General features: G+C 37.9%; 1 pseudogene; it reads right to left on the reverse strand.

Moving 5' to 3' along the window:
* Positions 1-25,135, reverse strand: part of LOC133086963 (centrosomal protein of 78 kDa-like) — a 52,308-nt pseudogene that overhangs the window by 11,543 nt on the left and 15,630 nt on the right.

Here is a 25,135-nt window from a genome sequence, read left to right on the forward strand (position 1 = left end):
GCTAGCACCAAAGCCCGAGCCTCAGCTCCCAGCCCCCGCCCGCCCCGGCGGCTGAGCAGACAAGCCTCTCGGGCTGGTGAGTGCTGGTCGGCGCCGATCCTCTGTGCGGGAATATCTCCACTTTGCCCTCCGCACCCCTGTGGCTGCGCTCTCCTCCGTGGCTCTGAAGCTTCCCCCCTCTGCCACCCGCAGTCTCCACCTGCGAAGGGGCTTCTTAGTGTGTGGAAACCTTTCCTCCTTCACAGCTCCCTCCCACTGGTGCAGGTCCCGTCCCTATTCTTTTGTCTCTGTTATTTCTTTTTTCTTTTGCCCTACCCAAGTACGTGGGGAGTTTCTTGCCTTTTGGGAGGTCTGAGGTCTTCTGCCAGCGTTCAGTGGGTGTTCTGTAGGAGCAGTTCCACGTGTAGATGTATTTCTACTGTATCTGTGGGAAGGAAGGTGGTCTCCGCGTCTTACTCTTCCGCCATCTTGCCCCTCCCTCCAGTAATCACTTTTAAAGCAATTTACAGTCAAGCACTGTTCCTGGAGTTCCCTGGCCAGTAAATAATCTAATCATCAAAACCATAAGAGGGGGCTTCCCTGGTGGCACAGTGATTAAGAATCCGCCTGCCAGTGCAGGGGACATGGGTTCGAGCCCTGGCCCGGGAAGATCCCACGTGCCTTGGAGCAACTAAGCCCGTGCGCCACGACTACTGAGCCTACGTTCTAGATCCCCCGTGTCACAACTACTGAGCCCGCATGCCACAACTACTGAAGCCTGCGCACCTAGAGCCCGTGCTCCGCAACAAGAGAAACCACCGCAATGAGAAGCCCGCACACCACTACGAAGAGTAGCCCCCGCTCAACGCAACTAGAGAAAGCTCGTGAGCAGTATCAAACACCCAGTGCAGCCAAAAATAAATAAATAAAATTAATTTATTTTTTAAAAAAACAAACCCTACGAGGAAAGAACAATCACTAACTCCTTGTTATTTTACAGATGACGGAAACAGAGGCAGAGAAGTAGAGTAAGTAGAGCAGCACAACCGAGGTGACACCACTAAGTAGCAGAGCCACACTGTGGACTCAGGAAGCTGGGTGCCATTCCTGTTCACGGAGGTGGTAGTCTTTCCATTCACCGAGGTCAATCAAATAAAATGAACACTGATAAACTCTCTTAGGAGTTTTAGGAACTAAGACACTTCGGTCCTTGAAGTGGGGACACTGCTTGCAATAGGCAGAATTCTAACAGAGACCCTAAGACTCCTACTTACTGAAGTACACAAACCTTCCACTTATCCAATCAAACCCTAAATCTAGGTGCTGCAGTGAAGGGATTTTGCAGACGGAATTAAGGTTCAAAATCAGTTGATATTTTTAAGATAGGGAGATTATTCTAGGTGGATGTGACCTACTCAGGCACCCCATGAAAAAGACCTGAACTCTTCCTGAATTGAAGTACAAAAGGGACAAGAGGGAGACTCTCCATTGCTGGCTCTGAAGAAGTCCAATGCTGTGGCAGGGAAGGCAAACGAGAGGCCTCTAGGAGCTGAGACTGTCCCCCGACTGACAGCCAGTAAGGAAATGGGGACCTCTGTCCTGCAACTGCAGAATCTGAATTATGCCAACAAGCCAAAGAAGCTTGGAGGCATTCTTTCCCAGAGCCTCTGGATGCTAACACAGCCAGACTGACATCTTGATTTCAGCTCTGTGACCCACATAAACTATGGTGAACATCCAACATTTGGGGCTCAGTGTCTTACACTTAAATTTCACGTGCTTTAACACTCTCAGGAGGGAACCCACATGTTCCAGTGTGTATCTGAGCAGGAAACCCAGTCACGCTGTGCCTGGACTTCTGACCTGCAGAACTGTGAGTTAGTCAAATAGGTATTGTTTTCAGTCAGTGAGAGTGTAGTAAAAGCATTAATATTCTACTCAACCTCCAGGTTCGTGAACAAAATAAATGATTGTCATTGTTTCAGGCCACTGTTGCGGGGTGGTTTCTTATGCAGCGATAAACAATCAGAATACTTATACTTATGAAAACAGTAAGGTATATTTATACATTTTAACTGCTTTGAACAATCACTTAAAGAATGAGGAACTCTATTATATGCCATCATTGGGAGAGGAACTGGTATCACTTTCTGGAGAGTAGCTTTTGGTACCTAACAACAATCCTACATCAGGAGTTTACCCTAAGAAAATCAAAGATGTGGGCAAAGATTTACCTACCAACATGATGTCATAAGATTGTTTATAACCAAACCCTAGAAGAAAGCTAAGAGCCTCCAAATTGGGATTGGTTTCAATAAAAATAGCTCACCGTATGAAGGAATGCGCTATGAAGCCACCAAGAAAAGAACGACAAGAGGTCTCAACCAGAGTTAATGAATGGGCTTCAGGAGTTCTACATTCAAAATATATCTGTGTGTTTTTCCTTGGAGATGATGCATAAGCTTAATCAAATTCTCTGATGTAGAAGAGTATTTAGTGACATGGCAAAATATTTTTGATACTTTTTTAAGACAAAAGAGCAGATTAGGTGTGTGTACATGCAGAGGTGGCTTTTATTTCCTTCAATAAGTTGTTCATTGTTTTCAAAGATTTGCTCAATGAACATATATTTTTATATTCAGAACATGTTTTAAAAATTGAGAGTCTAAGAACTTCAAATTCTTTAATGTTTCATTACTAAAGCCAGTCAAGTTTTCAATGGGGAAAAAGGGAAAAAAATTGCAAAATTCCTCTACTTTTAATATAATGGTTTAATCAATCTTCTAAAACTGACTTCAAAGAAATTCTAAACAAATGAGCAAACAAAAAACCCTCACCACAGTCAGAGGAAAGTAGACTAAAATTCCTGACTGGTTCTAAATAGCACATCAAAGTGCAATTACATGAAATAGTTTCTCCCTCTAATGGAGGGAATTAGAACACAGTGTGAAATTTTTGTGAAAAAGTATACCCTCCTCCTACAAAGTATTAATAATTCATGTCCCTTACATGGAAATATGGAACAAAAAAAGTTAGAAAGTAAAATTGCTTGATATTCTATTACTTAAATAAGACTAATGATAAGGCTTTGGAATAATTTTCCTTCCTGTCATCTGCTCTCCTTCCTCCCTTCTGTACACTGGCTAGGGTGATTTTTCTGGGACAAAGCTCCCATCATATTGGATATCAAATTTTATGTTCAACTTTTCTCCATTTAACATTGAAATCAATCATTTCTCATATAATCAGGGGATTCATAACCTTGATTTTTTTCTGTGGGCTACAAAATATTCCACTGAGTGGGTTTACTGGTTAACCATTTTACACATTTAAATTCTTTCCAACTTTTCAATATTATAAGACAAAATAACCGTTTTTATGCATGAAAGCTTTTTTCCATATTGAGAATAATGTTCTTGCAATAAATCCATAAAAATGAGTTTGAGATCAAAGCAAATGAACATTTTTAAGGCTCTGAGGTACCTATATCCAAACTTCTTTCCAAAAGATTTCTGAGATTTTATACTGCCATCAGCGATGTATCACTTGGTATATAACCTCTACTGCCGCAGACCGGCTGCAGAAAGCTGAGAGTTCCTGGCGGTGAGGGGTAAGGAACTGAGAAGCACCAGTATGGGATCAGAAGGGCCAAGACAACTGATGGTTGCAAGGCAAGTTTATTCAAAGAACATGATCATATATATAGGTTAGTTAAGGAACAGAAAAAAGGCAATAAATCAGTAAACCTTGTTTTTCACATAATCCTGTCGCCACCTGTCTATGCGTCAGCATGCCTTATGGGCCATTCTTTGGAGATACAGACTTTCCCTTTAGGGCAGCACATCCTTCTTCTGGGGAACAACCAGGGGCTCTTTAGATCCAGAGCAGGCTCCTGGAACGAAACTGGCCTCCAGCCATTTTCCTTTTTTATGCTCAAAACCACAGAGTCAGGAGTGCATACCAAGAAAGAGACAAGCAGTTCTCCGATAAGCAGAAAGCTGATTAAGCTTACAGCTTGGGGGCTAGAAAGCAGAAAGCTGATTAAGCTTACAGCTTGGGGGCTACCACATTTCCCCCTTTTTTATTATTTTTTAAAGCTTGATATTGTAGCTTTAAGCCATGAACATCCTGACGCAAGACAGCAAGGCGCCCTGTTACAAATCTGATAATACAGGGCAATAAACTAATCACCAGTAAAAGTAGCACACCAATTGATATCAGGCTCGAAAGCCCTCCATGAATCCATTGCATCGGATTTAACCATTGTAGTTGATCTAATAGTCCTTGAATCAAATTTTGGGGTCCATCTTCGTCCAGGTGGGCCTCTTGAATGGCTTGTATTTCGGCATTTAACTTTTGAATATCAAGGCTAATGTGTCCATCAGTCCATACACTTAATATATGCATTTTAACCTTTTCCCAATCCTATTGTGAATCATTATATAGATGTTGAGTTACACAGATCCAAGTATATTTGGCATGACAAATCAAACGCATTTTTAGCTTTAAAGCCATAACTTGATCCCCTAATCCTATTAAAACATTTTTTAATTCATCTACTTCCGTCTTTAGTTGGGTATCAATATGAATTTGTAGGGCTAACGCTACACTAGTATTTTTAGATAATTGATTAACATAATGAGCTTGGTGAATAGTCTGTGAAAGAGCAACCCCAGCAGTAGCCGCAGTAGCAGTTAAAGTTGCCAAAGCAAGAATTGCACATATCAGAACGCCAATAAATCTCTTTGGTCGTTTTAACGCTTCAGTCAATTCCAGCCAGGCTTGCATGCCAGTATTATGATACCATGGTTCAGACAAATTTACAGGTAACATTATATAAGAAGGTTGTTTCATAATCATAACAGATGCGGTTCCTTTAACAGGCAAAACACAACTACTAAAGGTACAGTTAACACAAGTAATATTATAACCTATAGGATTCACAGTATATTCTACAATTAAATCTCCAATCAACAAAGCATAAGGAGGAGCGACACAAGTAATCACCGGTCTCTAAGAAAAGGATAAGGCAAGTTTCCAAAATTCCCATTGCTTATAAAAAACAAGGCTGTTATTATTAACAGGGACAGAAGAAACTAATATAGTGCCATTATCATAATCCAAAGTACACCAAACAGAGGCTTTAGTCCAAGTATCATTACAAACAGGAAAATCAGACTGCGGGAATTCAGAAGCCATAAAAGCAGGGAATCGTAGTCCTTCGACAGTCTTTACGACAGTAATCTGATGTCCAGCTAACAAAGTCCCTTGATTGCCCATAGTAGTTTCAATACACAAATAATGTCCAGTATCTTCAATCCTCAAGCGATATATGCATAGAGAATGATCCAACGGAGTATTAGAAGCAAGCTTAGTTACTCTAGCATTCATGTGAAGGGGAACATTATCCTTATACCAAAATACAAAGGTGGATAAATCTCCTCGTTTAGAAACGGTTTGCTTACAGGGAAGGCAAATATTAGATCCCACAGCTTTATAGTTTTTATGTAAGCGAGTAAAGAACTGAGAATTCACCGTGGTTTGATAAGAAATAGCATGTTCTAAAGCAACAGCTTTAACACAACCTGAATTGGTACTCATAGGACTTAAACAAACAAGGGGAGTATTGAACCAATTAGAATAATTAACAGAAGTATTAGTAATAGGCAGATTTCCCAGCACTCTTCCAAAAGTGGAATCATTATAAAAAATCGGGAGGTCAGCTTCAGACCATGTAACAGGTTGTAACAGAGGAGGATCGGGTACATAAGCCCAATAGGATTTAGCCTCTATAGGTGGGGCTGCCAATACAGCTATCATGGCTAAAAAAAAAGGGTAAGAGGAGCACGAGGATGAGCACTTTCCTCCATAATTCTTCGTGCCTGAAACACTAAGCATTGTAATTGATACCAAGTAATCTGATTTCGATCTCCCTTCGCCTCCCTGACAAGTTGTCTCCTATTCCGTCGCCGCATTCTTCTCATCCGTCGGGGAAACCGGTTGGACTGTGTTGCGTCAGATTGCGAGAGCCTCAGGCGACGCATTCTTCGAGTCAGGGCGTTCATTGGCATGGTAATGTCGAACCAAGCGCTCCGGGAGCCACCGAGGAGAGTCTGCTTCCCTAGGAAAAACACAAACATGGCCCCGTCCCCATACTAAAACAGGGTCTGGTCCATGCCAAAGGTTAGTCATAGGATCTTTCCATTTAACAAGCGCCTTTTCCGGAGGTGTTCCAGAAAGACCTGTAAACAATCGTTCATAAGGCGTGTGGCCAAATGCATCCAAAGTTAAAAAATTTAAAATAAATAAAGCATGATTTAACATAATCTGAGGGGATCTATCATATTCCCCCCTTTTTATTTTTTGTAATGTAATTTTTAATTGTTGGTTGGCACGTTCTACAATACCTTGGCCCTGAGGATTGTAGGGAATGCCTATTTTATGCGAAATATGGAAAGTTGCACAAAAATTAGCAAAAGCTTTACTCGTATATCCTGGGGCATTGTCTGTTTTTAAAGCTTTAGGAATTCCCATAGATGCAAAACAATGAAACAAATGAGTAATTACATATTTAGATTTCCCAGCCAAAGGCGTAGCACATATAAAATTAGAGTAAGTATCAACAGTTACATGAACAAATTGTAACTTACCAAAAGAGGGTATATGAGTAACATCCATTTGCCAAAGATGATGAGGGAGTAAACCCCGAGGATTGACTCCAAATTGTGGAACAGGAAGGTGGGGTAAGCATTTAGAGCAAGACTTAACAATGTATCGAGCTGTTTCTCTGGAAATAGAAAACTGCTTTTGAAGCATAGCAGCAGATTGATGATGTAAATTATGTGATTGTGTAGCAAGATCCTGAGGTTGAGATAAACTTAAGGCTATAGTCTTTGTATTTTCGTCAGCCAATTGATTTCCCAAAGACAATGGGCCAGGGAGGCCTGAATGGGCTCAAATATGTAATATGGCTACAGGAAAGTCATGCTGACGAATAACCTTTTGTAATTGAAAGAAAGTTTGAAACAATTGAGAATCGACTGTATTTCCAATAATAGCGGTTTCTATGTTACATAAAATAGTAACCAAATAATGGCTATCCGTATAAAGATTAAAAGAACAATGTGAAAAGATTTGAAAAGCTAAGGAAATCGCATGCAATTCAACTCGTTGGGCAGAAGTATGATCTGTTTGTTCTTTATGGATTAAGTCATCAGAAATAACCACAGCAACACCATTGGCAGAACCATCAGTAAAAACATTTGGGGCATTAAGAATAGGAGTTGAACAAATAGTTTTAGGAAAAATAAATAGATGCTGAGTGGCAAAATGAAGAAGTTTATTAGAAGGGTAATGATTATCAATAGTTCCTGAATATCCAGCAAAAGCAAGAGCCCAAAAATCAGAGGCAAACAAAAGCCAAGAATACTGATAAGCAGTACAAGGTATAATAATTAAATTTGGCTCATATCCAACCAACTGGATATTTCTTCTGCCACCTAAGTGAACAAGGGTTGCTACTAACTCATAATAGGGTGTAATAACTTTATTAGGCGTATTTTTCATATGAATCCATTCAAGAATTCCTGTTTCTTGCCATAATAAGGCGGTAGGGGTATGTGCAGTAGCACAGATTATTAACAATATAGGTAAAGAAGGCTCAACTCTAGTTAGCTGAGCAGATTGTATCGCTTTGTTTACAAGCTTGAGTGCTTGTTGAGCATCAGAAGTTAAAATGCGAGGGGAAGAAGGATCAGGACTTCCTTTTAGGATATTAAAAAGAGGTTGTAATTGACCTGTAGTTAATTTTAATGAAGGTCGCAGCCAATTAATATCTCCTAATAACTTTTGAAAATCATTCAAAGTTTTAAGAATGTCAGTCCTTATTTCTATCTTTTGAGGTGTAATATTATAATTTGTGATATACTTACCAAGATATGAGAAAGGTGGGTTCATCTGTACTTTATCAGCAGCAATGACTAACCCTGATCGAGATAAATGACTTTGAAGGGAATTATAGGCCTTAAGTAGAATATGTTTATCAGAATAAGCAAGTAATAAATCATCCATATAATGAATAAAATATATCTGAGGGAACTGTTTACGAACAGGTGAAATAACTTGAGCTACAAACTGTTGACATAAAGTAGGACTATTAGCCATACCCTGAGGCAGCATTTTCCATTGATAGCGTTGCATAGGTTCTATAAAATTTAAAGAGGGTATGCTAAAAGCAAATCGCAATTTATCAGCTGGAAAAAGAGGAATAGTAAAGAAACAATCCTTAAGATCAATAATAATAATCATATAGTTCTTAGGGATGGCTGCAGGAGAAGGCAAACCTGGTTGTAGAGCTCCCATAATTACCATAGTTTGATTAACAGCACGTAAATCTTGCAATAAACGATATTTTCCTGATTTTTTCTTAATAACAAATATAGGAGTATTCCAAGGGCTATTGGACTTTTCTAGTCTGCCCAAAGCAAGCTGTTCATTAATTATATTATGGGCAGCCATTAATTTCTCCTTAGTAAGGGGCCATTGGTCCACCCAGACAGGATTATCAGAAGTCCAAGTTATAGGGTCAGCATGTGGTGGAGGAGAATCCAAGGCCCCTAGAAAAAACCCAAGCCTGTTTTATCCCGTTTATTATCAATTTGTAAGGGTAATTTATCTCCCTGTTGATTTTTTCCTAATCCATTCCTAGGATCATATCCTTGATTTAATAACATATTAGTAACAGTAGGGTTGGGACTAAGCAACAAGATTCCCATTTGTTGTAATATATCTCTTCCCCAAAGGTTAACTGGCAATCCGGGCAATACGTAAGGTTTAAATATTCCTTGATTACCTTTAGCATCCTGCCAATGCAAGTATTGCGAACTTTGTTGTGCAGAATTAGATTGACCAATACCTTGTAACTGTGTAATTGTTTGGTGTATGGGCCAATTTTTTGGCCAATGTATAAATGAAATAACAGAAACATCAGCACCAGTATCCAATAACCCAGAGAAAGGCCTTCCATTTATTTTTAATACCAATTGTGGTCTTTCCCTACCAATTTGTTGAATCCAATAAACTGCATCAGAGGAACCGAAAGCCCCAGTTCCTCTTTTGTTATGTTGTAAAATTTTACCTTCCGGTATGTATGGAATTAATAAAAGCTGAGCTATTCGCATACCGGGTGTGATAAGAAAAGATTCTTTTGATGTTTGAACCATAACTTTTAATTCCCCCTCATAATCAGCATCAATCACCCCAGGAATAACAGTTAAGCCTTTCATAGACATACTGCTTCTTCCAAGGATTATACCAACTGTTCCCTGGGGAAGAGGCCCAAAAGTTCCCGTAGGAAGAGCCTGTGGTCCCATATCAGAGGTTAATAAGAATTGGGTGGAGGCACAGAGGTCCAGTCCTGCACTGTTTGGCGTGGCCCTTTGAAGGGCGGAGATTCCATTCCCTGAGGAACAAAGGGCTGGGCTGGAGATGGTGGAGCAGGTTGTGGGGAGATTATTGACATTGCTCCAATTGTTTGATGGGGCCGGAGCAGGCCCCTCCGGAAGTTTTTCGACAAGGGAGTTCCATCTTTATGAGTCATGGAACGACATTTTTTAGCCCAATGCTGTCCTCTTTGGCATCGGGGACAAACTGTGGGAGGAGGAGGTTTAGCTTGAGATACTGAATTTGCGACAGGCATACCAGAATTATCAGCAGTACAACTTTTTGCAAAATGGCCTGGTTTCCCACATTTAAAACAGTTCTTGTTTTTAGCATTTGGCCCAAATCCGGCCTTAGTTAGGGCTGCAGCTATAGCTGCTCCCTGTAAGTAAGATGACCCAATATCAGAACAAACTCGGATATAATCCTCTAAATTTCCTTTCTTTTTCCATGGACGTATAGCTGCTTGACAAATATTATTAGCATTCTCGAAAGCCAATTGCTTGACAATAATTGTTCCAGAAGGACCATCAGAAATAATTCTACTAACTGCCTGTAATAATCTATCCACAAAATCAGCATAAGGTTCATCTGCCCCTTGCCTTATTTTTGCAAGGTCTTCAGTCCTAGCAGAGGCAGGTAAATGTTTCCATGCATGGAGAGCTATATGATTAATCTGGGCATAGGCCACAAAAGGGAAAGCCAATTGATCCTGTAAAGATTGATATTGGCCCTCTCCAATTAACATTTCATAACTTACTGGCACATTATGTGCAGTATTTCTTTCTGCTTGCTCTGCAGGCTTCTCGTAATATTCTGATTTCCAAAGTAAATAATTGCCACCAGTGAGACAAGCATGAGCAATAGATTTCCAGTCTGCCGGAGGCAAAGCCTCTGTTGCAATAGTATCTAACATAGTAACAGTAAAAGGGGCTATAGGCCCATATTGCGCACAAGCTGCCTTTAAATCTTTTAAAACCTTAAAAGAGAGAGGCTGATATTCCCGATTATTTTGTTGTGGATTTTGAGGATTGGGTCATTCCACCACCGGGCAGCAGAACAAAGGATCCTCCCCTCTATTAAGAGCTCCCCGTACTGCTTGTTGCAAAGGACTAAGCTTAGAAGGGATAGGGACAGAGACATGTAATTGCTGTAACCGTGGAAGAATATTTTCATCAGGATATTTTTCAGCCTCATATTTGGCTTCTTCATCCGCTAGATCAAAAGAAAAATCATCATCGTCAAGTGAATTAACACTTTTTACTCTCGGTGGCAAAGGAGGAGCAGTAGCTACTGCAGCAATATGTTCCACAGATTTAGCTGTTAATTTTGGAACTGAAGATGGTCCATCTGCTTCATGATATTTGGATAATTCATCTCCTACACGAGTCCAAATCGCTAAATCCACTGATCCTCCTTCAGGAAACCAGGGACAAGCATCATATACTAACTGCAAAAATTCCAGAAGTTGTGAGGTAGTAACCTTAATTCCACGAGCTTTTAACATTGAAAGCAGAACCTGAGCAAATAAATCACGCTCCTTAGAGCCCTTTTGTCCCATATTATTTTACTTCTGACTCTTTCTCGAGTTACCGTCCTAAAATTAAAATTCTTTTCTTTTTGTGGCCACACTATCTCACTCGAGAGTTCTACTTACCTGAAATCTTCCAAAATGCCTCACGCACTCAGGTCCCTGTTCGGGCGCCACTTGCCACAGACCGGCTGCAGAAAGCTAAGAGTTCCTGGCGGTGAGGGGTAAGGAACTGAAAAGCACCAGTATGGGATCAGAAGGGCCAAGACAACTGATGGTTGCAAGGCAAGTTTATTCAAAGAACATGATCATATATATAGGTTAGTTAAGGAACAGAAAGAAGGCAATAAATCAGTAAACCTTGTTTTTCACATAATCCTGTCGCCACCTGTCTATGCGTCAGCATGCCTTATGGGCCATTCTTTGGAGATACAGACTTTCCCTTTAGGGCAGCACATCCTTCTTCTGGGGAACAACCAGGGGCTCTTTAGATCCAGAGCAGGCTCCTGGAACGAAACTGGCCTCCAGCCATTTTCCTTTTTTATGCTCAAAACCACAGAGTCAGGAGTGCATACCAAGAAAGAGACAAGCAGTTCTCCGATAAGCAGAAAGCTGATTAAGCTTACAGCTTGGGGGCTACCACACTCTACTATAACTGTTGGCTTACTTCCTCACTTAGAGTGCAAGTTATTTGAAGATAGGGGGTGTATTTTATTAAGTGTTTATCCCCAGCACCTGTGCCTAGCACAACATAGACGGTCAATAAATAATTGCTTAATAAGGAAAATCCCTGCCAATACAAGATGTACGTGTGTGAAAGACAGACTGTATGTTTTTCTCTAACTGGATAGATAAAAACTTGTCATCTTCTTTAATGTGCAATTTTTTTGCTTATAATTAGTAATTAAATTTCTCTTTTAGATTATATTGTAAAAATTCAGATTCTCTGAGGCAAATGGGCCTGGCACTACCCATTATCTATATAACCTTGGACAAGTTCTGTAACTCTAGGCCTCAACTTCCTCATCTATAAAATGGAGATAAGCTCCCATATCACAGAGCTCTTGTGAGGATTACATGAGTTAAAAAACACATATAAAATTAAAAGAGTGCTTGGTACATAGAATATGTTCAATTAATGCTGAATGAATGAACATGCGAACGCAAACAGTAGTGAAGGGCTTAAAATGAAATAGTCTCATCCGACTCCCACATCCAGCACTCAAGAAGCGACCGATTCTTTACGCAGGTTTTTAATTGTAAAATACGATATGCGTACTGAGAAGTGCACAGGACAAAACTGTCAATGTGACAAATAAAAAGAGAATACTTACATAACCACTACTGAAATCTGAAAGTATTGATACTTGTCAGCATCTCAAAAACCCCCCCATATCCTTTTCTCATCACAAGCTCCTTCCCTCTTCCCAGATAAACACCATCCTCACTTCTTTTTTTTAAAAAATTATTTATTTATTTATTTATTTATGGCTGTGCTGGGTCCTCGTTTCTGTGCGAGGGCTCCCTCTAGTTGCGGCAAGCGGGGGCCACTCTTCATCGCGGTGCACAAGCCTCTCACTACCGCGGCCTCTCTTGTTGCGGAGCACAAGCTCCAGACTCGCAGGCTCAGTAATTGTGGCTCACGGGCCTAGCTGCTCCGTGGCATGTGGGATCCTCCCAGACCAGGGCCGGAACACGTGTCCCCTGCATCAGCAGGCAGACTCTCAACCACTGCCCCACCAGGAAAGCCCCATCCTCATTTCTTGACAATCATTTCCTTTAACCTGCATGCAACCCTAACAAAAGAGTTTAGTTTTGTCAACATCTAACTTTATGTAGAGGATCATAGTATATGAAGTCTTTTCTATCTTATTTCTTTCACTCAACATTGGTTTAAAAAATTCATCCACATTGCTGCCTGTAGCTCTAGTTCATTCAATTTTATTACTTGATAGTTTTCCCACTGTACAAATACACATAATTTATTTAATTTTTGACTCTTAATGGACATTTGGTTTGTTTTCAGTTTGTGCTAATGCAAATCATGGACAGGAATCCTGCTGTACTGGTTATTCTGGTGCATTTACACAGGGCGGGGGTGAGGGCTGCTGGGTCACAGGCTATTTATATACCTTCAGTTGATGGAGAGTGCTAAACGCTTTCCAAAGTAGTTGTGTCGATTTATACTCCAGTATAAGCAGGGTAGAAGATTCCCATAGTACTCCAGGTCTACAATACCTGATACTACCAGACTTTATTTATGTATCTGTCGATCTGATTGGCATGTAGTTTCATTGGTTTTGACTCACTTTTCTCTTATTACTTAATGAAGTAGTAAACTTTTCCGTGTTTACCGGCTGTTTGTATTTTCTTTTTATGAGGTTTATGTCAACTATTGTTATTTTTTTATTTTTATTTTTTTAAATTTATTTTTGGCTGTGTTGGGTCTTCGTTGCTGCATGCAGGCTTTCTCTAGTTGCGGAGAGCTGGGGCTACTCTTCATTGTGGTGGCTTCTCTTCTTGTGGAGCACAGGATCTAGGCACGCAGGCTTCAGTAGTTGTGGCACGTGGGCTCAGTAGTTGTGGCACGTGGGCTCAGTAGTTGTGGCTCACAGGCTCTAGAGCGCAGGCTCCGTACTTGTGGTGCACGGACTTTGCTGCTCCGTGGCATGTGGGATCTTCCTGGACCAGGGCTTGAACCCGTGTCCCCTGTCTTGGCAGGCAGATTCTTAACCACTGCGCCACCAGGGAAGTCCAACTATTATTATTTTGAATTCTTCTCCATTTCCAAGTAACTCTCTTATATGACTATTTTCTGACTAAATTTGAGGCATTATCTGTTCATCTTCTAATTTACTAAGTAAGTAAGTTTAGTTCCTTTACACTCTTTCCTATGTCCACACTGCCCAGTAAAGTTATGTCATCATTAGTTATTCCACTGCTCATAATCTCTTTGACTTGTAGTAATATACTTAAAAACCTACATTGTTGATCAACTATAAACTCTCTCAACATCACGCTTTCTAAAATGAGGACATTCATACCATCTTCCCTTTTTTCTACCTCCTGTCTACCTTCCAAACCTAGTTTTTATGTTGTCAAAGTTGAAATTTATATTCTGTTCTATGTGCAGTTAAGTCTTCTGTTATTTGGGAGTCAGTACGGAGTAAGGTTTAAGAGAACAGGCAGAGAGGTTAAACTCAAAGCCTCGATCCAACTCTAAATTACGTACAGCCTAGGCAAGTTCCTTCCCTGTCTTAGCTTCCTGTTCTCAAAAGTGGGAATGATATTAGCACCAACCTCATAAGGCTATTCAGAGGATTAAATGAGTTAATATTTGCAAAAACACTTAGAGCCTAATATATACTAAGTATATACTAGTACACAATACATTTCAGTACATACCAAGTTAATACTAATACATACTGATTATAGTTTAGGTTAGTTACTTGTGATTACATGCAAGTTGACAATAAAAGCTGCAAACCAAGACAGTATTGCCATTATTACAATTAAATTAATACTGCCCACTGCAGATGTACTGTGTCTCTGTGTATAGACTATATCTCCTTCTATACTGGGTCAGTGTCACTGCCCTTGTGTAGGGTGACCACATACCCCAAGCCACCGTGGGCTGTTCCAGTTATACCTGTTGTCCTGATGTTACAGCATTATAGCGCCTCCTTACACTATTAAAGTGTTCTAGTTTGGACAACAAATTAGATAGGTGGTCATTACCCCTGTATGTCACTGAAAAGGGGGACATCTATAGTGTCAAGTTTAAGTGGATTCTTCTCTTGCTCACCAATGGTACGTTAAAAATCCACCATAGTTTAGTTTGCTTCATGTTTATGTCAGTATAGCCTTTTCTCCTCTGGAGTTCAAGTTCCTTCTCCTCTTCCTCTCCCTCCTCCCTTCCAACAGTGCCTAATACATAGTAAGTAAAATATGCCTCAAGGTGTTTCTAAGCTCTCATCACACAATGAATAGAAGCCTCTCCAATCTAGACTAGCTGCTCTCTGCACTGAATCCCCTATTACCTGCCTTCTTGGTTTATTCCCTCATTTTGCTGGATTATTTCTATAAATAGCTTAAGGTGTAGCACAGGAGGTAAATTTTTCAAATTTCTTTGTGTACAAAATATCTTATTCAGCCTCCACTTATGACATAGTTTGGCTGGATACAAAACCCTAGGGTGAAAATTATGTGCCTGAAATTCTTTGGAGGTATCTTTCTAATGTCTTCCAGGATCCGTGGTGCTGATGACAACTATGGTAAAGTCAGATTTTAACTCTTTTTTTTTATGTGACCAGTATTTTTCTCTCTGGAATGGATGCATCCTCTCAGTATTTTATTCTATTTTATTTTATTTTTTCAGTATTTTAAAACTTCACAATGAAGGGTGCCTAGGTATGAGTCTATTTTTGTTCATCTTGCTCAAAACTTGAGTAACTACTTTCAATCTGAGGCCTGATGTCTACTTTCAGCTGTGGGGGAATTTTCTTGCCTTTGACAGCTTCCCTCCATTTTTTTTCTGGGTCTGGAGTTTCTAATAGTAACATGTTGGATCTCCCAGATTCAGCCTCTCTAACATATTTCTATCACATTTTCCATTCTGTCTTTCTTTTTTATATACTGGGAAATTTTTTTAATTCCTACTGAATTTATTTCAGCAACCATATTTTCATTTCCAAGAGACCTCTCTTGCTTCTTTCTGACCATTCTCTTTTTAATTAACACACTAGTCTTATTTTATAGTTGCTAGCTCTTTTTAAACCTCTCTCAGGATACTAATTAGGGTTTTTTCTTGAATTATTTTGTTCCCTAAATTGTCCCTGGTCCTACTAGGATATGTTTTCACTTTTTCCCCCTCTCTCATGTTGTAAGCTTTACTCAACTATCAAGCAAATGACAGTTATTTTCTATTTAAGAATGAGTGCAGGAAGCTCCCTGAAGTCAATGATTGATTGGCTTTTCATGCAAGAAGAAGTGGGGAGTAACTGTAATAGGATCCCCCCAAAACACTCTTTTCTAGGGTGTAAAAACTCACACTAGCTGCCCTAGTTCTCCCGTTTCACTGTTTTCAAAATGAAATCATCTCATTTCAGGAGCATGAGGGCGGGACTGGGAGTCCACTCCTCCAAACACAACCCTTCAATGAGCTCCCCTATTTCAGTCACACTTTTAACTAACTCCACCCTCTCTCCTACATGCGCACCTGAGCATGGGGCTACTTCTGCAGGTGGGGTCAGAATCCTCCTCAGTTGCAGGTGGTCCCTGTGCATATTCTAGGTGATGCTTTTCCTCTGTTCTACTGCTTCAGTTTCACGCTCTTCCACTTGTCTTCCGTCTTTCAAAACTATGTTGAAATCTCTTGACTGTTGTGTGCTTATATACTTAAACACTTTGACACTATCCTTGTAGTGTCTTGTCAAAACGGAGAAGAGCTGAAAGGGTTCTCAGTGCATTCTGAATCTGCTATTCTGTGGTCCCAGTGTTTAAACTTCTTGGTCTTCCCCAGTGTCTATCACTGCTTTTAGAAATACAATCTCCTGGTCTACTCGTGAAGGAAATGAATACAACACATCTAAAATGACAAGGAATGCAGGTGAGATGCTCTAGGGCCTTGTCGTACTCTGCAATTTACTAAGAAACCACTTATGTGCTACAAATTGTAGGTGCTCATTTATAAAATGAAAGGGGGTAACTCTACATGAACTATAGATTTCTCCTACTCTAACATTTCATAATTTTCTAAGTTCTTTTCTTGAAATTTCTCTATATTATCATTAATTTTAATTAAAAAAATAAAAATCTAACTTTCTCTTTTGAAAATCAAAGAGTAATTACCATAGTCCTACAATAATGGGATAATTAGTTCTGAAACCTGTCAAGTTTCATGATTCATACGAAAAGAAAATCATATTAAGTAATTTTTAAAAATTAAACATGGACTTTGTAGCACAAGGCAAGGTTCCCCCAAATGGTGTTCCCTTATTTACTAGAAATGTTCAGCTCTGCATTAAAGTTGAAATAAAATAAATATATTATTTTTGAGGTGCAAAAATTTCTTATGAAAATCAATTTTTCTTTTCTGTCCATACAAACAAAAGTATGGAATGACATTAGATGTCAGGTTTATTAGGTAATATAATGTAGCTTGTTGATATTTTTTATTTTAGGAAAGGAGAATATCAACATCAAAACTTTTTTCAACTTTACTTTTATTTAAAATGAGGCCATATTTTCCTCTTATAAAAAGAGAGTTCAACTAGAACTGTCAGTTTTCTCCTCTATAAAACAAGAGCACTGAATCAGCTGACTATATTCATTCAGAACTCAATTTCTTTATCTTATGATCACTAAGGTTCTCCCTAAATCTAATATCCTAAGGTTATAAGGAAAGGAAATTATATTACTAACGACATGTTTTGATTTTTATTTCTTAGAGTTCAAATGTCCACCATTCACCTTGGTCTAAGCTTAAGGAACCATTCAAGGGGATACAATACAGATGGGAGGAGAAAACAGAACCCTCACACAAGCTGTGTAGTATTGCAATCAGGCTTCCATTTGAAAAATAATCTTCTCTATAGCTTTAAAGTGATAACTTTGTACCGGCAATGCTTCTTGTTTCAAACGGATTTTCTCTGGCTCTTCCTGAACACCTTCTGAGGAAGCACCAACCTCTTCGATTTCTGAGGAGGAAGGACTCTCTACTGTCACAGTCACAGGAAATTCTGATGGACCTGAGTGTCACAAGAAGAAGATAGGAAACCACAGAGTTGTTAAACTGAAGTGCAAAGAAAGAAGACAAGATTGTATAAAAGATAACACAAGCCAGATACCAAATATCCAAATATTAGAGGACATTTAACAAAAGTGATCTGAGGTATCATTATTTATAAATGTCTCTCACTGCTCCTTAGTCTAAAACAGGCAATGACTAAGTAAAAGTACAGTAACTTATTTTTGCTATGTTACTGTACAGACCTCTGTTGTACATGGTTAGGATTAGTAATGGTAATTGCCCATATCATTTTATTAAGTTTCTTTCACAGAAGCCAAGTGAAGAGCCAAGGTAAACATTTTTTCTCAGATCAACTTTATACTGCAAATGAAAAATTTATTCTTTACCATCAGACGAAAACAGTCTGGAAGAAAATGTAGTTTTTTGGAGGAAAATACATCAGTAAAGGGACTGATGAATAATCAGAAAGTCAACATATCTAAGCTGTGAAAAACAGACATTAGAATTTTAAAAAATAAATCACATACACATACACAACTAAAACTGACCCATCAAAAATTTCATCTTCTCATCACCCTTAAGCCAAAACTAGGGTAACAGTAATACAATTCTCCTGTCAAGCGTCACTGCCACTGCAATGTTGTTCCATAGGACATTTCCAAACATTTAAAAACTGACCTGGCCACAACCCCATAAAAGTCTACAGATCATACAGAAGTGTGCTGGGATTATATAACTACGCAGAAGACAAGTCACTAGGACATCATTTTCACAACAAGCAGCAAACCTGCAGCATAGGAAATTCCCAACAGGAGAACGAGGCGCACACCCCTCCCTCTGGGCATGCAAGGGCAGGACTGACACCCAAGGTGCTCTTCTCTCAATCTCAGCAGTGGTGCCTTTCACAGAGCAACTATGCAGTCTCCCAAGACCACGGGAAGGAGAATCTGATACTGACAGTATTAGCTTGCCATGAGGCCATAAGCGAGGGAATGTGTGTGGCCTTGGTGAGAGAGCAGAGGTTTGGGAGATGTTGCTTTATATTGGCTTTCAGATCAGGAATTTGTACATATAGCCTGCAAACAACATTTCTTGAAAACATATGAACATTCTTGAGTATGACAGCTCCATGTGAGGGGTCAGAAATGGCAGTCAGGTTCGTTTCACTGGGTAACAGCTGATTTGCGGACTGAAGAACAGGCTTCCTTGTTTACAGACATAACCACAAGGCTGCCAGTTGTGTGCAAAATCCACACAACTACACAGTTGCATCGGGAGAGCGACCAGACAAGTTTTACATGGATTTATTTCAGAGAGGGAAATGCTTCTTGTAAGGCTCTGTCAGTTTAAAAAGCAAAAAGAATGACCACCCACCTTTCCCAATTCGACCCCTACATATCATAAATATGATAGCTACATACCTGCACCTGACTACATACATCACGAGTTTGATGAATGGAAAGCCCCTAAAAGGATATCAACAAAACGAAGTTAGACCTTGATGTAAATACATCACCAGTTAAATCCAGTTAATACAACTATTTAGTATTATGTACAGTATCCATACAGAATTGTGTATAAAAATAAATAAGCTCAAAAGAAGGACCTGGAGGGCTCTGCTACAGAGAAAACTGAACAGAATTCAGCCGACTGGCTTGGTGATGACTCTCTGAACTGCTGAGAGGCCCCTTCAGTTCCTATGTTCAGGATGGTTGAGATTTCAGTCTCACTTCTTTAAATGGTGATATTAATCGTTCTCTAATTTACCACTCTGTGTGACGAGGATGGACCTGAGATTAAGTGTCTCACCAAGAAGATAGGAAACCACAGAGTTGTTAAACTCAAGTACAAAGACTGGGGATTCAACACTATAGTTTATGCAACAGCAATTCACATTACCATTTGCAAAAAATTAGTTGGTTGTCCAATAGGGATTATAAACATCCATTTAACATGAGCTACTGAACAGATACTTTACACAGTAACTCCTTCAAGTACTATTTAAAATCAATTCTCTTTGTTTTCTGAAGCAATTGTTAACCCCCAATTTCATGAATACTACCAAGTAAGTCACTTGAAAATCATCTAGAGCAATCTATTTCACTTAGCAAGCCTAAAGCTATAATTCAACAATTTTATTTACTGTTCTATGACAAAAATTACTATGAACAGCTATCCCCTGGATAAGTAATCAGCTAAAGCTAGTTTGACTCACTAAATCTGATTTACTGAGTTAATAAGCCAGTTGATTTAGAATAAGTCTAATGCAGATTTCTCATCCATTCTGCATTAAACTACTTCCCATGCCTAAAATGTCTTTTTTCCCATTCGTACATATCCAAATTCCTACTTCTGTGCTGTAAGGCTTGGCTCAACTACACCTGCCTTTAGTGAAACTTTTCTCACCTGCACAATTGGAGATAATTTTAGTCTCCTCATGACTCCCACGGGGTTACCTCTGTTGTGACACTTGAGAAACAACTTGAAACTCCCAATTACTTTTTGTTTTTCTTCCTTAGAGGGCTCATTAGGCATATGCCATGTGTGAGTTATCTTTTTTCCTCTATAGAAAGCACCAGAGACCGCTCACGTAATAGAAGTTCCAAAATAAAGAATTCTGAACAACTGAAAAAGACAGGGAATGCAAACACATTACCTGTTGCTTTTTGCATGTTCTGCAGTACGCCACGGCAGGAAACCAGACACACCAGGTGGTAGAGGTTCAGGACCATAACACTCTTTACCAGCAGAGTGTTTCCTTCCATTACTTACAGGTTTCTTTGTGGCCAATCCTATGTTTGACAAAGCACGAAAGAAGGAATCAAGATGCACCAAAGGTCTACAGAGCAACTCTCAAACGTGTATAGTTTGAAAGGAATCAAACAGGCACTGGACGATGATGCCAAGGCCATTAAAAAAAGGATCGTTTTGTAAAAAGGTTTTACGTAAGCCAGCATTTTTTAAAAGTATAAGTTCTCTACAGTAACAAGTTATTTTAACTAAAACAAAAGTATTGAGATGTGCAGAAATGGAAAAATAAATTTTTTAAAAATCCCAAAGTATGATACATTTTATGTATCATACAGAAACACTCAAGTTTATTGAATCTTAGAACACCTTTGGCATTTCTGAATCTCAAGGATAGCGAAACACAGGTACACCCATGACTTCTGCCAAACAGAATCTTCAGAATTAGACCAAAATTTCAATTTAAGATGAACTTTTCTATGTAAAAACAATAAAAGTTATAAGACTGCAAGTTGCTGGGTGGTAGGTGAGTCAATGTTACTCTCCTATAAGCCTGTCAACCTTCACTGCTCCTTTGATTTCATATAGACAACACACAAAAAAACAAATGAAACCCACTGGATAAAAGAGTGAAATGTGGAGACTTATCCTATATTTCAGTAGTAAAGAGGCAAGTATCTTTATATGAAATATTTGGTTGCAAAAACTAGACCTATGTGTTAACATTTTATTTAGAACAAGCCATATATTAAAATTCACATTTAAATATTTAATTTGAATTTACTGAAAACAAACATCATAGGTTAAAATGGTTATATTTATCCTTCAAATCTACTATATTTCATGTTATTTTATTTATTTATTTTAATAGATCTTTATTGGAGTATAATTGCTTCACAATTCTGCGTTAGTTTCTGTTGCACAACAAAGCAAATCAGCCATATGCATACACATGTCCCCATATCCCCTCCCTCTTGAGCCTCCCTCCCACCCTCCCTATCCCACCCCTCTAGGTCATCGCAAAGCACCGAGCTGATCTCCCTGTGCTATGCTGCTGCTTTCTACTACATTTTAGCAGCATTAGGATGGAGTGTAAAATAGAGTGTATGTGGTAATATAGGATAACTATTTCATAGAGTGTAGCTTATTGATAATCACCACACGATCCTGTGTGATTTAACATGCCTCTTAAAAATATATAGGAGCTCAGTTCATTTTGTGCTATTTTATTTTGTTTTTTAACTTAATTACCCTCCCCAAAAAATGTCTGTATGCATGTGGTTTGTATGTGTATACCCTTCCTTTACTTTCAGAAACTAATGCAAATACATTTGTATTAAAATTTTTTTTAATTACACTTTTCGTGTTAGGAGATAAAAAAAAATTTCTAATAAAAGTTCCCATCTTTTTTAGGCATACATAATTACAATATAAATGTGACACAATTCACACCATTATCTTACCCCTATACTCACCTGGATCTAAGTATATACCCAGCTATTGATTTGGCTTACCTCTATGTCTCCGAATAACTGAGGCAAATAAAAAAATAGCCCAAGAAATAAAATTACTCTTAAAATAGCTCAATGAGCTTGTATACTTCAGTTACATTTCCACTTTGTTTAATCACGCTAAATAAAAAAAATTTTTTTAATTGTTTTATTCTCATTCCATGATGCCTTATTATATACCACCAGGTACTAATATTACAGAATTCCTACTATGTTTTACATATACATGGTTTATTTATATATATTTCCATTTCTAATATTATAGCAAAAGGCAACTTAGCTATTTTAAGAATGCTTTACATATCATATAAATTTTAATAATAATATGTAATTAGTGTGATACCACAAATCTTAACTTCTTTGTATGTACTATTTGATTATTAAAATATCACTGTCTTGAAATAACAATTGGCAGACAAATCATAAGCTTTTTTTTTGACTTCAAAAACACTCTTAACAACTTCTATTTAATACACTATTGTCGAAGCAAGTTGATTAATGGAGAATCAAAAACATACATCTTTAAGTAGAAAAAGAAAACTTGTATTTATGAAGATGTTTACAATAGTTTATTTTAGGTTATTTCCAATTTTTCACCAATTTAAAAAATGGACCAACTCAATGAAACCTTCTGAATCTAATGTTAAAAAGTATAACAATGAATCATAAAATTTAAATTTAGTATGAAAAGATAAGAATGACAAATTATATTGAAGCTATGTGGAATTATGTTTATAGACAACAGGAAGAGAAAAATAAAAATGTAAACAATGCTTGAAAGGATAATAGGATTAGAGATGGTCTTTTAAATTTTTCATTGTTATGCTAATACGATACCTTCATAAAACCTAAAAATCTTGAAACAACACATTTTAAAAAAACTGTGGTAAAATACACAAAACAGAAAATTTATCATTTCAACCATTTTAAAGTGGACAGTTCAGTGATATTATGTCAACAGATTTTTAAAACTTTCAGATGGCACCTGAGTAAAATATGTGCTGTCCATTGGTGATTTTAATATATCTGGTATATAACTAAAGTCACCACAAAACTTTTTCTGGGAAATTGGCAGATCATAAACATAAAAAATTTATTTTGCTTTATATTAAACCTTATTGTTTTACTATTTCAAAATTCAAATTTACTCACAAGAAAGAGTCAGTTTCATATTAGATTTGGTTTAACAAATGCTGCTCCTGCTATTCTTTCTTATCACCAAAAAAAAAAAAAAAAAAAGACTATTTGTGACTAACGATAATATGTTCCAGAAAATTAAAAGTTAAGGTCTCTTAGAAACGATACAAACGTTATCAGTAGAAGCGAAGTATACCAAATTTATATATTCAGGAGAATGTGATACTTATACCATTGATTGTTAAAGGGTTTTAAAAGCTTTTTATTATATTTGGTAACAAAATTATAGGCTTAGTTGTAAAATCCTGGGTTAACTATCATTTGGAAATTTAAATATACATTACAGTAAACACTTAGAAAATGTTTTCCTAAAATGTTCCATCTAGGTCAATAAACTTGTCTGTAGAAGTCTTTTATAAGGATAATACATATTTCAAGTTTTTTTTATCGTTGAGAGAAACAAGATATTATCTGATTCAAAAATTTAGGTAAGAATTTCTAAGAAAGAATCAGGGAACAATGGGAAGGTTGGAACTGGGAAGAAATTTTGTTTCGTATAGCACAAAAGGTAATCTTCATATAAAAAAAAAATCATCCCTCAAAAGCACCACTACTAAAATTATCATCAAAGTGCACCCCAAATTTCAATTGCAAAGTATTAGAAGTAATCATCAACCAGGAAATATTTTCAAAATAATGAACTTTTTATGAAATTCAAACAATCATGTTGGTTAATATGGTTAATATTAACATCTCTTTAAATTCATTTATTATATCTATATTCTATAAATTCTCTTAAGTATCAAAATAATTCTAGGCCTCCTAATATGCATGCGGTTAATATTGGCTGTTTTAATTTTAGCACACCGGAAAACATAAGGGGTATAAGTTCTAGTAGCATTAAAAACAAGAAAGAGTTACCAATTCTAATAGTAACTTTTCCTTTTCAACCACTTCCCAAAATTATAGTTCTCTTTTTCTGTCTAGCAGCTTTGGATGGTTCCTTCACGATGGAGAAGTTATCCACTAGTACTGAGACAGAAATGATAAATATGCCATTTCAGTTACAGGTAATTTATGAGGGTTTGATCTTAATTGGAAATTAAGATACTTTAAGTTAATAAAAGGCTTTCAATCTGCATTTCTGGGAACCTAAATTAAAGCATCACACAATATTTTCAAAAACAGAAAAGCCATTTGATTTGACTAAAAACTTAGTTTTAAGATGGCAGAAAGTACCTTGATAATTTTCTTAAAGAAAGAAAGAAAAACAAGCCATTAAAGAGAAATTCTTCTGAGAGAACTAAAACATGTTATATACCTCTGATTTGGCACTCCTTCCATTATGGAGACCTTTTTTGATAACTGCTTTCATCACAGAATGATCTAAAGTAAAATAAATTGAAATTAGAGTAATTATTTCCCAATGAGTGGCTATTTCCATTTAAAACCAAAAGCCAACTAATTATTGCTTTTCCCATAAAATTAAACATGAAATCTTCATTATGTAATTATACACCTATTTCCCCCTTTGTGTATTCTAATTTCTTCCTCAGAAACCTACGATGCCATCTTGCAGACTGCCCCCAGTGGCTACTATTTTGGCAGCAGCAAAGGTCAACTTAAAACATTTTGCATCTAAAGTGGCTTTGGATACCTCTGGATAGAAAGTACAGTCTGAGCACTGTCCAGACACTTAGATACCTAAAGGGCATCTAAGATATCAAACCAAAGTCCTGATATTCCCTCAAAAGCTGCTCCTCCCATCAGCCCCCTTCTTCTAAGTGATACTACCCAGTTGCACACATAATCATCAACAACTTCTCTCCTTGTTACTATTTCCTTCATACCTCACATCTAATCTATTTACAATTCTTGTTAGCTACACCCTCAAAACACAACCTGAATTCAACCACTTTTCACTTGCTCCAAACTTCCAACCTAAGCTAAGCCATAAACATCTCTTATTTGGACCACTGTGACAGTCTCCTAACTGGTCTCCCTGTTTCTCTTCTTTATCCCCTCCCCCCTGAGTCTATT

The sequence above is a fragment of the Eubalaena glacialis genome, chromosome 3 (genome assembly GCF_028564815.1).
Source record: "Eubalaena glacialis isolate mEubGla1 chromosome 3, mEubGla1.1.hap2.+ XY, whole genome shotgun sequence".
NCBI lineage: Eukaryota > Metazoa > Chordata > Mammalia > Artiodactyla > Balaenidae > Eubalaena > Eubalaena glacialis.